This window comes from Sus scrofa, chromosome 14, assembly GCF_054392235.1.
Source record: "Sus scrofa isolate SSC_HxYL_T2T_F1_AM1 chromosome 14, Sscrofa_HxYL_maternal_Yorkshire_Landrace_v2.0, whole genome shotgun sequence".
NCBI lineage: Eukaryota > Metazoa > Chordata > Mammalia > Artiodactyla > Suidae > Sus > Sus scrofa.
The window spans coordinates 121,437,717-121,451,617 of NC_139396.1; the positions used below are offsets into that span (position 1 = coordinate 121,437,717).

Below are 13,901 nucleotides of genomic sequence, written 5' to 3' on the forward strand. Positions count from 1 at the left end.
GAGGGTAGAGAAAATCACTAAGACTGCAAAGCTGACACATCTGCCCAGTCAGTGGCTGACTTCAGAAACCAGAATTGCAAGAGTAAGGTGAGGAGCACCTATAGTGGCACAGCAGTAGTGAACCCGACTAGTAACCATGAGGACACAGGTTCGATCCCTGGCCTCGCTCAGTGGGTTAAGGATGCGGTGTTGCCATGAGTTGTGGTGTAGGTTGCAGATGCGGCTTGGATCTGGTATTGCTGTGGCTGTGGTATGGGTTGGCAGCTGCAGCTCTGATTCAACCCCTAGCCTGGGAATTCCATAGGCTGAGGGTGCAGCCCTTAAAAAGACAAGAAAGGAAGGAAGGAAGGAGAGAGTAAGGTGAAAAAACAGCAAATTTCACTGCTTAAGAAGAAACATAATGGAGTTCCTGTTGTGGTGCAGTGGTTAATGAATCCGACTAGGAACCAGGAGACTGCGGGTTCAATCCCTGGCCTTGCTCAGTGGGTTAAGGATTGGCATTGCTGTGAGCTGTGGTGTAGGTAGCAGACATGGCTTGGATCCTGGGTTGCTGTGGGCTGTGGCTGTGTGCAACTACAGCTCCAATTCGACCCCTAGCCTGGGAACTTCCATATGCCACAATGTGGCTAAAAAGCAAAAAAAAAAAAAAAAAAAAAAAAAAAAGGAACAAACATAAGTTTTGTAGTGGAGCAATTTACCAACATAGAAACCATATTCCTGGCTAGTTCTATAGTTCCAGACTAATATAAAGTAGATTGACTCTCGTTTTCCATGTAACACATCTTCTCCCTCTAATAAGTGCTTCTCACCTTAGTGCATAGTAGGGTCCTTACCTACAAGGCCAAAGCAACATTTGCAAAGACCTTTACTTCTTCTAAATCCTGAAAACAAGAAGTTTTCATTTTTTTTTACTTTTAATGTTAAAATCCAACTTCTTTATTCAACTTCTTTCCAAATCTTACATTTTAATAAGCACCACTCAATGCTATTATCAAAAAAACCCCACAAAGAAAACAAAACAAAAAGTTAATTTTAAAAACAATGGTTAACTACATATAAAGTATGTGTGTAAGTCTTATACCCCAGTCCAAACTCTATGAAACATGAATTTTATCTTCACAGATGAAGAAAGGCATCCCAAATCACACAGCATGTTAAAATGGTAGGGCTGAGATTCAAGCATAGGCTTAATGGACTCTCAAACTACTGTAATATTTTTCTCCATGGAATAGAGTAAATATGTTACTGTGCCACTGCTGACAAAATGTATATACTGTATACATCTGCAGATTCCAGAATACATTAGCTCTTAAAGGCCCTTTCATCAATATACTCTTAAAACTAGTTGTGATATTGAGAAAGCAAAGACCAGTATTCAAATTTCACAAACAGAAATATGTACACTGAAGAGTTAAGCCAGAGGCTCTCAACCTCAGCACTATCGACATTTGAACAGGGTAACTCTTAGTTGGAGGGCTGTCCTGCGAATGGTAGGATGTTTGCAGTAACCCCGGCCTCTACCCATTAAGTGACAGTAGCACATCTCTCCAGCCCAGCTGTGTCAAGCAAAGCTATGTCCTGACGAGGCCAAATGTTCCCTGAGGGGTAAATCACACCCCACGGGAAGCCACGGGGTTAACTGTCTCAGATCACATTATTGGTTAAAGATTGCATTGATACCAGGAAAGAGCTCTACTAAATCCTGGATTCGTGGAGATTTCTCTTACACCAAGCTACAGCTCTGTAAGAGGAAGCGCTTGTCAGACTGGATGAAATATATTAGGATTCAGACTGGCTGGAACCACCTGTACTTCACTTTACGGTTCATGATCACTATCTCTGAGCTTTGACACTAAGGAACACATTCCAGTGTCTTCAACCATTGTTCATAGTCTCTAGACCCTCTCCAAACCCTTTTTACTCTGTTCTGGACACGCACGTAGACACAAACCTGGAAATTTTCACTACCTCCTTAAGGAGAAAAGAGGTAGCAGTAACAAAAGACTAAAGCATGACACATACAAATTATAGTCAGGCTCTGTTTTTAAGCACTTTACATGAACGATCTAATTTGATCTTCAACAGCCGTATGAGGAAGTATTATCAGCATTTTATAAATGAAGAGACTGAGGCACAGTGGTCAAAGAACTTGCCCAAGGCCAGGCTCCAAGGTCCCAATTCTTAACCACTGTCTACACTGCTTCAAAGAACTGTGGGATTATCACCTGCTTGGATCTAAATTCTCTACCTCCACTAATACGTGCGTTCTGTTGTCCTGCTGTACCAAATGCCCTCATCAAGGAACACTGCTGGCACTTTGTTTACATCTGACATCACCCTACTGATCATCCCTCTGTGAGACAAAAGCACACTTGCCTATACTGCTGTGCAACCCACATTTGTCCATCTTTTTGTTTTTGGTCTTTTTTGGGCTACACCCTCAACATACGGAAGTTTCCGGGCTAGGGATCAAATTAGAGCTGCAGCTGCCGGCCTACATCAAAGCCGAAGCAACACAGGATCTGAGCTGTGTCTTCGACCTACACCGCAACTCACAGCAACACTGGATCCTTAATCCAGTGATCAAGGCCAGGGATCAAACCAGAGTACTCATGGATACTAGTCGGGTTCATTACCGCTGAGCCAACAGGAACTCCAACACATCTGTCCATCTTGAGTAGAACACATAGCACTTTGTTATATATTCTGCCAGAGCAGATGTGTCCTATCTATGGCATGTCCAGATACACTTGTTCAGTAACTATGGAAAAAGAAACGAGGTCAACTGAAGATGAGTAATACTAGATACTGATCTCCACTTTTTCTAAGTGACTCCAATCCATCTTTTTGAAAATGTGATTTAATAATCTGTTAAACATCAACATATGCTCTGCATTTAAGGTTTCCAGACTCTGCCGTCTCCCCTGTTTTGAAAATCAAGTTGTCTGGCATACTTCCTCCTCTCCATGGGTTTCTCAAGATCACCCCCAAGTGGTTTTATCATCACACGGGCATGGTTTTTCGAAATCCCCAAGAACTCAAGTCACTAAAGGCAGCTGGGATTTAGAGAGGTAAGTTTAAGGAGGAGGCCAAAGCAGGCTTGCTTTGCCTGGGAAGGTGGGTGGGTATACAGTGTCAAACAGACGGCAAGAATGATGAGGCATGGTGTGAGCAATACTTGGTCCTAGAACAGATACTGTAGTTCTTGGTCCTCTAAGAAGGTGACATTGCCCTCCTGCATTATGTGACATCCCAACAGACACTCCAGAAGATGGACTCTCCCAGAACTGGCTGCCCCTGGTGAGACATGCTGAAACTTCCCCACTTCCATCCAACAAGAAAGGTTCTAGCACTCAGAGTGTGCCTTGTGACCTCACCATTCCTAACCAGCACGTTCAACACCAACCTAAGTGTGAGCAGAAAGTTACCATCATTTCACAGAGCATGCAAAATTCTGCCAGGGCGCAACCACACACCAAAGATTCAACCACTGCACATCCCAGGACATAGCTGTTGGGTGTTACAATTAGAGAACAGCTGAGTTGTACCTGGTGAGGAGAAGAATTTGTACATCCAGAACCAGAAGGGCTTCAGGAAAAAAAGGTCCCCCAAATCAACAACTGTGAGGCAGCCTCGTGAAGAAAGCTTGCTTAGTTAATATTTGAAAACCACAAGCTTCCAAAGCAAATGAATTATTCCTTGAACTTTGATATTTTGGCACAGGGGCAGAGAAGCTTTTTAAAATCTCTTAAAAATCTCCTTTGAACAAAGAACCTCCTCTGGATTACTTCACACAGAAAAATCAACACTATGATAGGAATAATTGGAGCCACACGGGAAAAATTACAACGCTTAAAGGCTACTTTCAAATGTAAACTAAATTAACTAGCTGTGAAATTTGGAGTGGATTATGTTAACTTGCTGAGGCTGTTTCTCGGTTTATAAAAGAGATAATAACGTTCTACCTCTCGGCATTCTTGTGACAAGTAAAATGAGGCTGTGGCTCCAAAGCATCTCGCTTAAACGTTCAGCTCTGTTACAACTATTAGGTGAAACCTGAATCAAAATTCAAATTTAATTACCCCTTTATATTTTAGACATCTTAGAGAGTTAATGTTTTCCCATTTTCATGACCTGAGGGGCCTTTTCCAAATACCCCAGTGTATTTAAGGCCTTTTCTGTCAATACCACAGGCTGTTTCCCAAAAGAAATAAGATCCCAAGGTGTTACCTATTATGCAGAAGCCCTTGATCAGTTCAACTCAAAGCAAGTGAGTTTAACAAGTAGCCTATGAGCACAGAAATACTGGTACTAGGAGTTCAAAGTGCAAGTAATCAAAAATTCTAAAACTATTTTAGGAGTTCCTGATGTGGGGCAGGGATTGGTGGAGTCGCTGCAGTGCTGGAACACAGGTCCAATCCCCAGGCCAGCACAGTGGGTTAGGGATCCGGCACTGCCATAGCTGTGGCTCCAATCTGATCCCTGGCCCAGGTATTCCATATGCCAGAGTCTGGGGTGGGGGGAAGGGGAGGTACCTATTTTAATTATTTCATTTGGAAGTGATTTCTTTCTGGAGAAGTTTCCTTTATAGAACTAAAAAAGTCAGCTGCAAAGCACTTCACTCTATTACGGAGCCTATCTATTGCATTAGAGTCTATAGCTTCAAAAATTAAGTATAAAGATACTAACCACAGCTTCATAACTTGTATTAGTAACTTCATAATTCAGTTTAGATTTTCCTGGCATCCTTTATGCTATCAGGGTGTCTTCAGCCTGCCTTTCCAGTGCAGTCAGTGTTCCTGATGGTGACACCTGCCTGCTGCACTGCATATGTCCTCGGTAAAACAGCAATAATCACAAGATTCTGATTCTCCTGTCCCCCCGACCTGCCCATCTTCCTAGAAGAAATAATTTACCTACACCATACAAATCTCTATGCACTTGCTAACTAATTTCTTACATAAAAAGCAGATTTTTTTTAAATCTCACTATTTCTACATAAAGGTAAAAGTGATAATCAACTCAACAGGGTTGAGTCCAATGAGAATAGACCGTGGGTGTCCTGGTTCCCCTTCTGGTACAACCTAACTACAAGTGGTAAACACAAATGGGGGGGGGGGGGAGAGCAAGTGCCATGCATTCTTCTCAGTGTATTTATTTCCATAAATTCCACAAGAGCAAATACCTGGCCACAATAAACAGAAAGCATAGCTGTGGAGTAAACGTGTTCATTCCAAAACCAGGGGGGCACATGCTTCCTCCTGGCACTGAGGGCAGATCTCACTCACAGCTCGCTCCTAGACCAGCCAAAGGACATTGTTTGGAGTTTGAGAAAGTGAGCACTTCTCCAAAACAGAGTAACCAAGCTGTAAATCCAACCCCACTCCCACCAAAACCTCCACGGGAGTGCTTGACAGCTCCAAACCTAAACCACCCCCTGGCACCTTGGCTCTCAAAAACACCCCACAAAGTTTAGGGCATTTGTTGGTGCAGACTACCTTTTTTATCAACTACTCTCTGAGCTCTCCTCAGGTGTCAATAGCTCTAGCCTGTTCTGTCATCAAAACGGATCCGGTAAAAACGAAGAGGTCCCTTTACTTTTCTGTGGGAGAGGGAAAGGCAACGATTGCAGTACCAAGCATTTTCTGCAAGGTAAGGCAGGCTGTTTTCTCCGGGCAATTACCTAGGTCTCCGAACCCCCTACCCGGTCTGTGAATTCGACAAAGCCTCCCCCAGAGAGCTTATTAATGAAGCATAGCATCCCAGGAGGAGCAGCAGCACTTACGGTCTCTCCTCCCTAGAGGCAAAGTCTCGGGAAACTTCCTGGGACGCCAAGTTTGCACGCGGCTCCGGCGCGCGCAGGGCGCCGGCGGAGAGGCGAAGGCAGCCAGCTGCGCGCCGACCCCGGCCCCGGCCCCGGCTCCTGGTGCGCGCCCTTGCCTCGACCAGCCCCGCCGCCTTCTCCCAGGGCCTGCCGGCCGATGTGCACCGACCGCAGAGCTCCGTAGCTCCGCGCCCTGGCGGGGGGGGGGGGGGGGGGGGCGCCGACGGGAGGATCCACTCCAGGGGATGGCCGTGAGCAGGGACGCCGAGCCCAAACCCAGAGGCTCCAGCGGGGAAGCCGCGGGTGTGGCTGGACAGCAGTGGTTTTTTGGAATGCAGGGTGTGGCCCTCTAACACAGCAAAAAAGAAATGAGTCAGCCCGTGCAATCCTAACCAATAAGCGTGTTCAGTGTCGGTTAAGGCGGAACTTTCCTTTCTTGATTTATATCAGGCTTAGGCGCCTTTTACAAACTTAAAAAAAAAAAAATTAAGCCTTTAATAACCTCAAGAAAATGGCAGATGACCTTAAAGCTTTTACAAAACAAAGATTAATCCTGTTATGACAGATACCTTGATCCGTGGATGTTTGTTAACTTTTATTAGTAAAAGTTCCTGAGTTAGGCAGCAATACTGGATGTAGGAGCATGGGATCTGGCGTTAAGGCAGATTCCCATCTAACCTCTAAGATTTGGATCTAACCTCTGACACTATGATCTTAAGCTGTTTAATTAAATGCAATGAGAGGGATAAAATGCCAACCCAACAGCTTGTTGGACTGATTATATGTAAAAACACATGCAAAGCATTTGGCACACTGCGTGGCACAGAGTAGGCACTCAAACAATGCTGCCTTGTCCCTCTGAATCAAAACCTCCAAACCTGTGGACAAACTGGCTCATAATTCTTCTTTTCAATGTTAAAATATCCGAAGAATTTTCATGCTGAAATAGTTCTTTGGTGTTTGTATTGTCAGCTAAAAAAATACAACCTGAAAGTTGAGAGTGTAAGTTTTATTTTAGGGTGAAATTAGGACTTCAGCCTGGGAGACAGCATCTCAGGTACCCATGAGCAAACATTCTGAGGTGGCCAGGTGGGGAGCTAGGATATATGAGTTCTGCAACAAAGGGAAGGTTGTAGGGACAAAAGATTTACAGATAACCAGATGTAAAGAAGAAGATTAACAGAAAACCAGTTTCTTTAGAAAGAGGTAAAGGTCTGGGCTTCAGGGAATCACTCCTTTGATATGCACCTCAGCTGTGAGTCAGTCGTCGTAGTTTCTTTCCTGAGTTCCCTCAGGGCTCAATGGCTCACCCCAGGGTCTCAGAGATGATCACGACATCTTTTGTTTTGTCCACTAACTACTGCCCAGGAGGCAGTATTTCAGATAGCCCCAAAGAGGAAAGGGGACTATCAAGATATAAGTCATAAAGTGAAGGGTGAGGTGCAGGCAGCCATGCACACACGTTACCGAAGTTTGCTGCTGCTGACTACTGGTCACAGACATCAGTCATCATTGATGGATTTTAGCGTATTTCTAGATATGAGGAGATGCAAGAATTGGGCTCACAAAATCTTCCCCTAAAAATATCTGACTATCTGAAGACCTGTTCTTCCAGTTTTCCCAGAGCACAGAGTGTCTCACTCTGGTCTCCACCCTGAGCTCTGCTCAGTGGGTGCTGCAGGTTGGCAGCTGCAGTGGCTCATGTTTTACTCTATGTAGATGGTGATCGCAAGAGCCAAACTCTAGTTCACAGCATGGTCTGAGTACCTTATTTAAATGGTAAAAACCTGAAGCTTTTGATTTAAGATTCTTGGATTTGGTGTTCTTATTATACAAAAGAAATTTCCTTAGTAGCAAAAAAAGGGGGGGCTTAAAAATGGAAATGATTCTATTTACGCCACAATTAAACAAGTCTCTAAATACGTAAGAGTGATTTTAGAAATATTCATTATATCGGGGCCACTGTACCCTAGATATTATTTTGGAATAGAAATATGTAAAAGAAACTTTAAGTAGCTGGGAATTAACAAATTACAGGAGACCACAGAACTGCTAGGTCCTGAAGTCCCATTGAGAGTTGATTACTGAGAGTAAATTAGAGGAACCTTGTAAATAAACAATACTTCAATAAAACTTTTAAAAATGGGGAAAAAAAGGTTTTGCAGAGTACTAACTTTTTTTTAAGTTACAAATTAAACCATCTTGGCTTTGGAGAAGATCTCCTGAGTTTAACTTTCTCATATTTGTTTAAAACCAGTCTTTCCACAGGCCTAGATTTCTTTAAAATACTCTTCAAGCCAAAGATAAAATCTTTTTTTTTGTCTTTTCTAGGGCCACAACCATGATATTACCATGGAGGTTCCCAGAATAGGGGTCTAATCAGAACTGTAGCCCCCGGCCTATGCCAGAGCCACAACAACACAGGATCCGAGCCATGTCTGCGACTTCCACCACAGCCACGGCAACACCAGATCCTTAACCTACTGAGCAAGGCCAGGGATTGAACCGGCAACCTCATGGTACCTAATCAGATTCCTTCACCACTGAGCCACGACAGAACTCCCAAAAATAAAATCTAAAGTGAGATAAAGGACCCTTTCGAAAATACTAGTCTTTTCTCCAAACCATCATAGAAGAGTAGAAAGACAGCTGTGCCAGGAGTTAAGAGACTCCTTAACATGCTCTGCCAGTGAGTGATCAGGTCCGGGGCCCTACATGAACTGCTTCATCTGTCTCTGAAGATTTCTATGCATTCAACAGTTTTGAGACCAAGTTCTGGTCCAAAAGGGCAGGCACAAGAGAAGCACAAGATAAGCCTTGAATCTAACATTTAACCTTAAAAACAGGCCTGTATCCTAGATGAGGAAGCTGATAAATCTCTCTTGACTCTCATATTCCTGATAAAGATAATCTTATTGTTCTAGACCCTGTAAATTAAATTCTGGGAACATCTGAGCTCCCTCTCTCTCTGCTGACAATTTACTATTACCAGGCTTCCTAATGTCCTTCACATCTTTTTACCGTGTTTTGTCTTGTTTTGTTTTTTCCACCTAGTGCAGGCATCCATGCCCTCATGCTAGAATCACTGAGGTTTAGTGTCTCCTAACTGCTTCTCCAGCTGCCAGGTCCCTTCCTCTGTGCTCTCAATGCATCCTCACCATCACATGATAAATGTCAAAGTCCAGAGTGCCATCGTGTCATAAACTTTTCCTTTCACTATCAGTTAAACAAGTATTAGTTTTATAGTAAAGATCAAGAGGAAAACCTTTGCTTTACGGGCAACCTTCCTCGACCATTCATGTCAATACTTTTTTTTTTTTTTTTTTTTTTGGCCCATGCCCATGGCATGTGGACGTTCCTGAGCCACGGATGGAACCCGTGCCATAGCAGTGACCCAAATGGCTACAGTGACAACACCAGATCCTTAACCATCTACACCACAATGGAACTCCAGTACCTATTTTTAAGCACAATGATTTTCTGTTTATGAAACTATTACTATCCATTATACTGGCTAAACTGATAATATGTTGGCTGTTACATCAAGAACTGCAGCTCTTTTATATGAGAAGTCTGTATACATATAACCAGTGTGCATATGAACAACTCAACAAACTTCATGACCCTGCAGTTTAAACTATGCAATTGTATGCATGCATGTAGACATACAGAGATACACTGCGATACATGAAAGGGGAAGGGAAAAGTAGCACAGAAAAGAGATAATCCAGTTTGTTTCTACTAAGATCCAGTCAAGCTTACAATTTACAGTGTGAGTGCTCCATTCAGGAACAAGGAAGGCTTCATAATATGGACACATGCGATCTTAACTCTTGAAAGATGTTTACATGATCCTTCTGCTTCGGAAATAAGGAGACAATTACCAAGGTTATTAGAACATTCTCACAATAGAAAAAAGATCACTATTTCTAAGATGTCTTTGTTGCCTAAAGATAAAACACAAAATACAAGGACTGTCATTCTAAAGTTTTATAAAAAGGAACGGTTAGCTCTGGGCCCAATGCCACGTTCATTCAGAAGCTGGCCTGCATCTCTCCAACCCTCACCATCCACTTAAAAAACCTCAGCCACAAAACCCTGCCCGTTTACTGGTTGTTCCCCTAAAGCAGTGGGCATATAACCACCTCCTCACCTGAACCCACACCATGGCCTCTATCTGATGACCTCTCTCACTCGTCTTACTTGTTATCATCTTCCAGACCCACTCAGCCCCTTCCTTTTCCTGGAACCCTCTTCACTGGCTCAAGCCCCAGGGAACTCTCCTCTCCTCCAAATGCCTACAAACCTTATTTTCTTTTTTGTTTTTGTCTTTTGTCTTTTTAGGGCCACACCCACGGCATATGGAACTTCCCAGGCTAGGGGTCAAATCAGAGCTACAGCTGCTGGCCTACACCATGGCCACCAGATCCGCTCCACATCTGTGACCTACACCACAGCTCACGGCAATGCCGGATCCTCAACCCACTAAGCGAGGCCAGGGATTGAACACACAACCTCATGGTTCCTAGTTGGATTGTTTTCCACTGTGCCACAACGGGAACTCCAGACATTATTTTCTATGCCCCTATCTTACAACTAACCCACAGAGCCTCAGTTCCTTCCTTTTGAAATCCCTGACTTTTTTCTCTCAGCAGGTGACAGAAGTCCATCTGAGGCAGAGATGGTATTTCAAAGGCCTTATATCCCCCCAGGACCTAAGAGATTCTGAATAAATGGTTGTTAATATATAATGGTGTATCAGTTATAGAACAGCTACAAAGGAGAAAGGAGAACTTTCCTTTTGGCTGCTTACACAGCGAGAACAAACAAATATAATCTTTCAAACCAGTTAGCAAGCAGAACCCAACTGGCAGAAGTGTGTCTTTGCTATTAATGACATGTTCCAACAATAAAGAATGCCACTACTAAAAAAGCAAGTCTAATACTTTCCTAAAGGGAAGTACAGTTTACAAAAGAGTGTCATCACATACACTCCCAATTCCCCAAATACTAACTGAGAAAGAGAACAGAGGGACAAAGTAATTCTATCTTCCCTCAAGTAATGGAGACATAGGTACATATTTCACAATCTTGCAAGTACTAATTCCTCCTTAAATAAAAACATTGTGTAAACAGAGTTCCCCATGTAGCTCAGCTGAAAGGAACCTGACTATCAGCATCCATGAGGATGCAGGTTGGATCCCTAGCCTCAATCAGTGGGTTAAGGATCCAGTGTTACCATGAGCTGTGGTGGAGGTCACAGACATGGCTCGGATCCTGTGTTGCTGTGGCGTAAGCTGGCAGATACCGCTCTGATTTGACCCCTAGCCTGGGAACCTGCAAACGCCTCCAGTGCAGCCCTAAAAAGACAAAAAAAAAAAAAAAAAAAAAAAACAGAAAAGAAAGAAACATTATGTACATGGATTAGCCACGAACCTTTCACCTACAAGGGCTCCTAAACATAAAATGTAGCAACCGAGCAGTTCTTTCAGGCAACTTGTAACTGCTGGAACCATCCTAAATATCCCTATTTTATATGGTTTAAAATCAAGGTATATGACATTTGCATTAGATCAAGGCTCTGTCAAAGAGTCATTATCATACACACTATCACACACATGTATAGACACAGAGTCACTTGTATCCTTTGATTAGTGCTAATATGAGATGTGAACAAAAGCTACTGCTGTTCTCAAAAAAGCTATGGGATAAATCAGCTATCCTGCTATGCAATTACATTTATTGTAATTGCTCATGACAAAGACAGAGACTTCTTAAATATTCCAAGTATAAACAACCAAATGAATTAGCACTCTTTTAACTAGCAGGTAACAGGAAGAGCACTTGAAGCAGCAGAGGAAAAGCAAGATCAACTTACTGACTTCAAGTAAGTCAGCAACAGGAAAGCCATACAGGGGGATGGGCTTTAGGGCCAACTCAGAATGAACTCCACCAGGACAAGCTGACACCTTTGCTTCTAAAGGTTGGCTTTGTTCTCCCTTCCTAAAATCTGCCTTCTGCCACTTAACTCCCAGCTCTGCCAGTAAGAGGGACTATTTCATGGTTATGATTTTACGAATTTTGAAGAAAAACCACACACTGGTTCAGCTTGAGGCCATGTACCCACCTCAGTCACCAAAGTCATGTGAGTGGCCAGTCTATACTAGAACTACATAGTTGAACTGGCAGGAAGAGCAGTCAGTTCTCCAGAAGGTGAGTTTACTTCCCAGAAGTGGAAAGGAGTGCTTATTTGCCTGTCCAAAAATAAACATGACCACCTATCAAGGAACTCCATTTCAAGTTGAATGCAAAAGCTTATCTAAAAAGTACTCAACCTGGTAATAAATTACATTCTAAAAATTGTTTAATGAACCCTAAAGTTAATGATCTTTTATGTGGCACCTGAAATGCATTTCACTAGAGACAATATTTTGAATACTATACTCAAACCCCGTTCAGAACATTGTTCCTATAGGAAAATGTATTTGAATCTCCACCTACAGCAAGAAAAACATGCTCAATTTAATTCATTTACTGAGTAGTAAAGACAGTGGCTTCCACCTGCACACAGTTGTTTTACATTTAATCGCTGACACAGCAAGGCAGGTATTAACAACTGCCACTGAGAGGAAAACTGGGAGGTGAAGAAGGTTCTGAGGCCTAAGGTCAATAATGACTACTAGTCAGAGGCTGCTTCAAAGCCATGTACATTTGACTCCAGAGCTGAGATAATTCCAGCTGATAGCCGAAGCAGCCAAACAAGAATGGGCTTTCAGTTCAGGCGACTGAGAGCTAATGTTTCTGACTTGCAGAAAAGTTAAGGAACTAGGAACAGGCAGGCACAGTTAACAGCCAGACATTAACTTTCTATATCTTCCCAAGGGAAGGTATTTCCCTGTGGCAGAACAAAAAGAAAATATTTCTCTGGATAAACTTTATAAATATAAAATACAAATATATAAATTATAAATCATACTGATGCTTGTACTGACATGAAGATGGTCTGAAAATTAAAGGTCTATGAACAGTATCTTTATAAAAAATTTATTTTTCCCTGTTGGAAATAGGGGGACACTGGAGTTCCCGTTGTGGCTCAGTGGTTAACGAATCCAACTAGGAACCATGAGGTTGCAGGTTCGATCCCTGGCCTTGCTCAGTGGGTTAAGGATCCGGTGTTGCCATGAGCTGCGGTGTAGGTCGCAGACAGGGCTTGGATCTGGCGTTGCTGTGGCTCTGGCGTAGGCTGGCGGCTAGCTCTGATTCGACCCCTAGCCTGGGAATCTCCATATGCTGCTGGAGTGGCCCTAGAAAAGACACACAAAAAAAAAAAAAAAAGAAAAAAAATAGGGGGACACTATCTTAGAGGGCACTTAAGTGTTTTAAAAGAAAATTAAAATTGCAAAAATAACTAAGGTGACTCAGTTCTGCCAATATAAATGCAATGGATGTATTTCACAGCTTTAACTGTTTCACACTTTAAAAAATAATTTTGGTTATGCAGTATTTAATACATACAAGAGAATACATTTTTCATATTTGTCAAGAAAAACAATATGATAATCAACAATTTTTATAAATCAACCCAAAAGCAGACCATGTTGGACAAAACCTCTTGGTCCAAGATGGGGTTTTAAAAATAAATCAACCCTCTGCGTTTAGAAATCAAACTGGAGAGGTGATCAGAAGTCATGAGATAGAAAACGGTGGAAATCAATCACACAGGACAGGAATAGCTGAACTATACATTGCCTTAACTTGGAAACTGCTAGTCAGACAGACTTGTAGCAGCTTTTGGTTTCACTCTATGGTTCAAAGCCAGGAGTAGTTAGTCATTAGTCAGAAAATTAGGCACGTGACCTGAAATATGACAGATCATCTGGAAATTATTCCAAACTGAGGTAAGGTATTACTAAGCCAAGACAAACTGGTTCTCCCATGCAGAGCCTCAAACACATCAGACACCACAGCAAGAAAAAGAAAAGGAGCACATGGACTAACGACCAGGAACTTCATTTCATACATCATGGAAAAAAGAACTAATAACTTTTTGACTTTGAAAAAGTCAAAGAAAACAGGC

General features: G+C 42.6%; 1 protein-coding gene across 12 annotated transcripts in view; it reads right to left on the reverse strand.

The window, feature by feature from the left end:
• Positions 1-13,901, reverse strand: part of SGMS1 (sphingomyelin synthase 1) — a 308,323-nt gene that overhangs the window by 90,315 nt on the left and 204,107 nt on the right. For 2 of the 12 annotated variants that reach the window (XR_014825459.1, XM_021071762.2), the window contains exon 1: positions 5,786-6,165. The exons of the other annotated variants lie outside the window; for them this stretch is intronic. The gene's annotated coding sequence lies outside the window, so the exon portion shown is untranslated. Of the gene's footprint in view, positions 1-5,785; positions 6,166-13,901 lie in introns of those variants that run through there. 12 annotated transcript variants of the gene reach the window in all.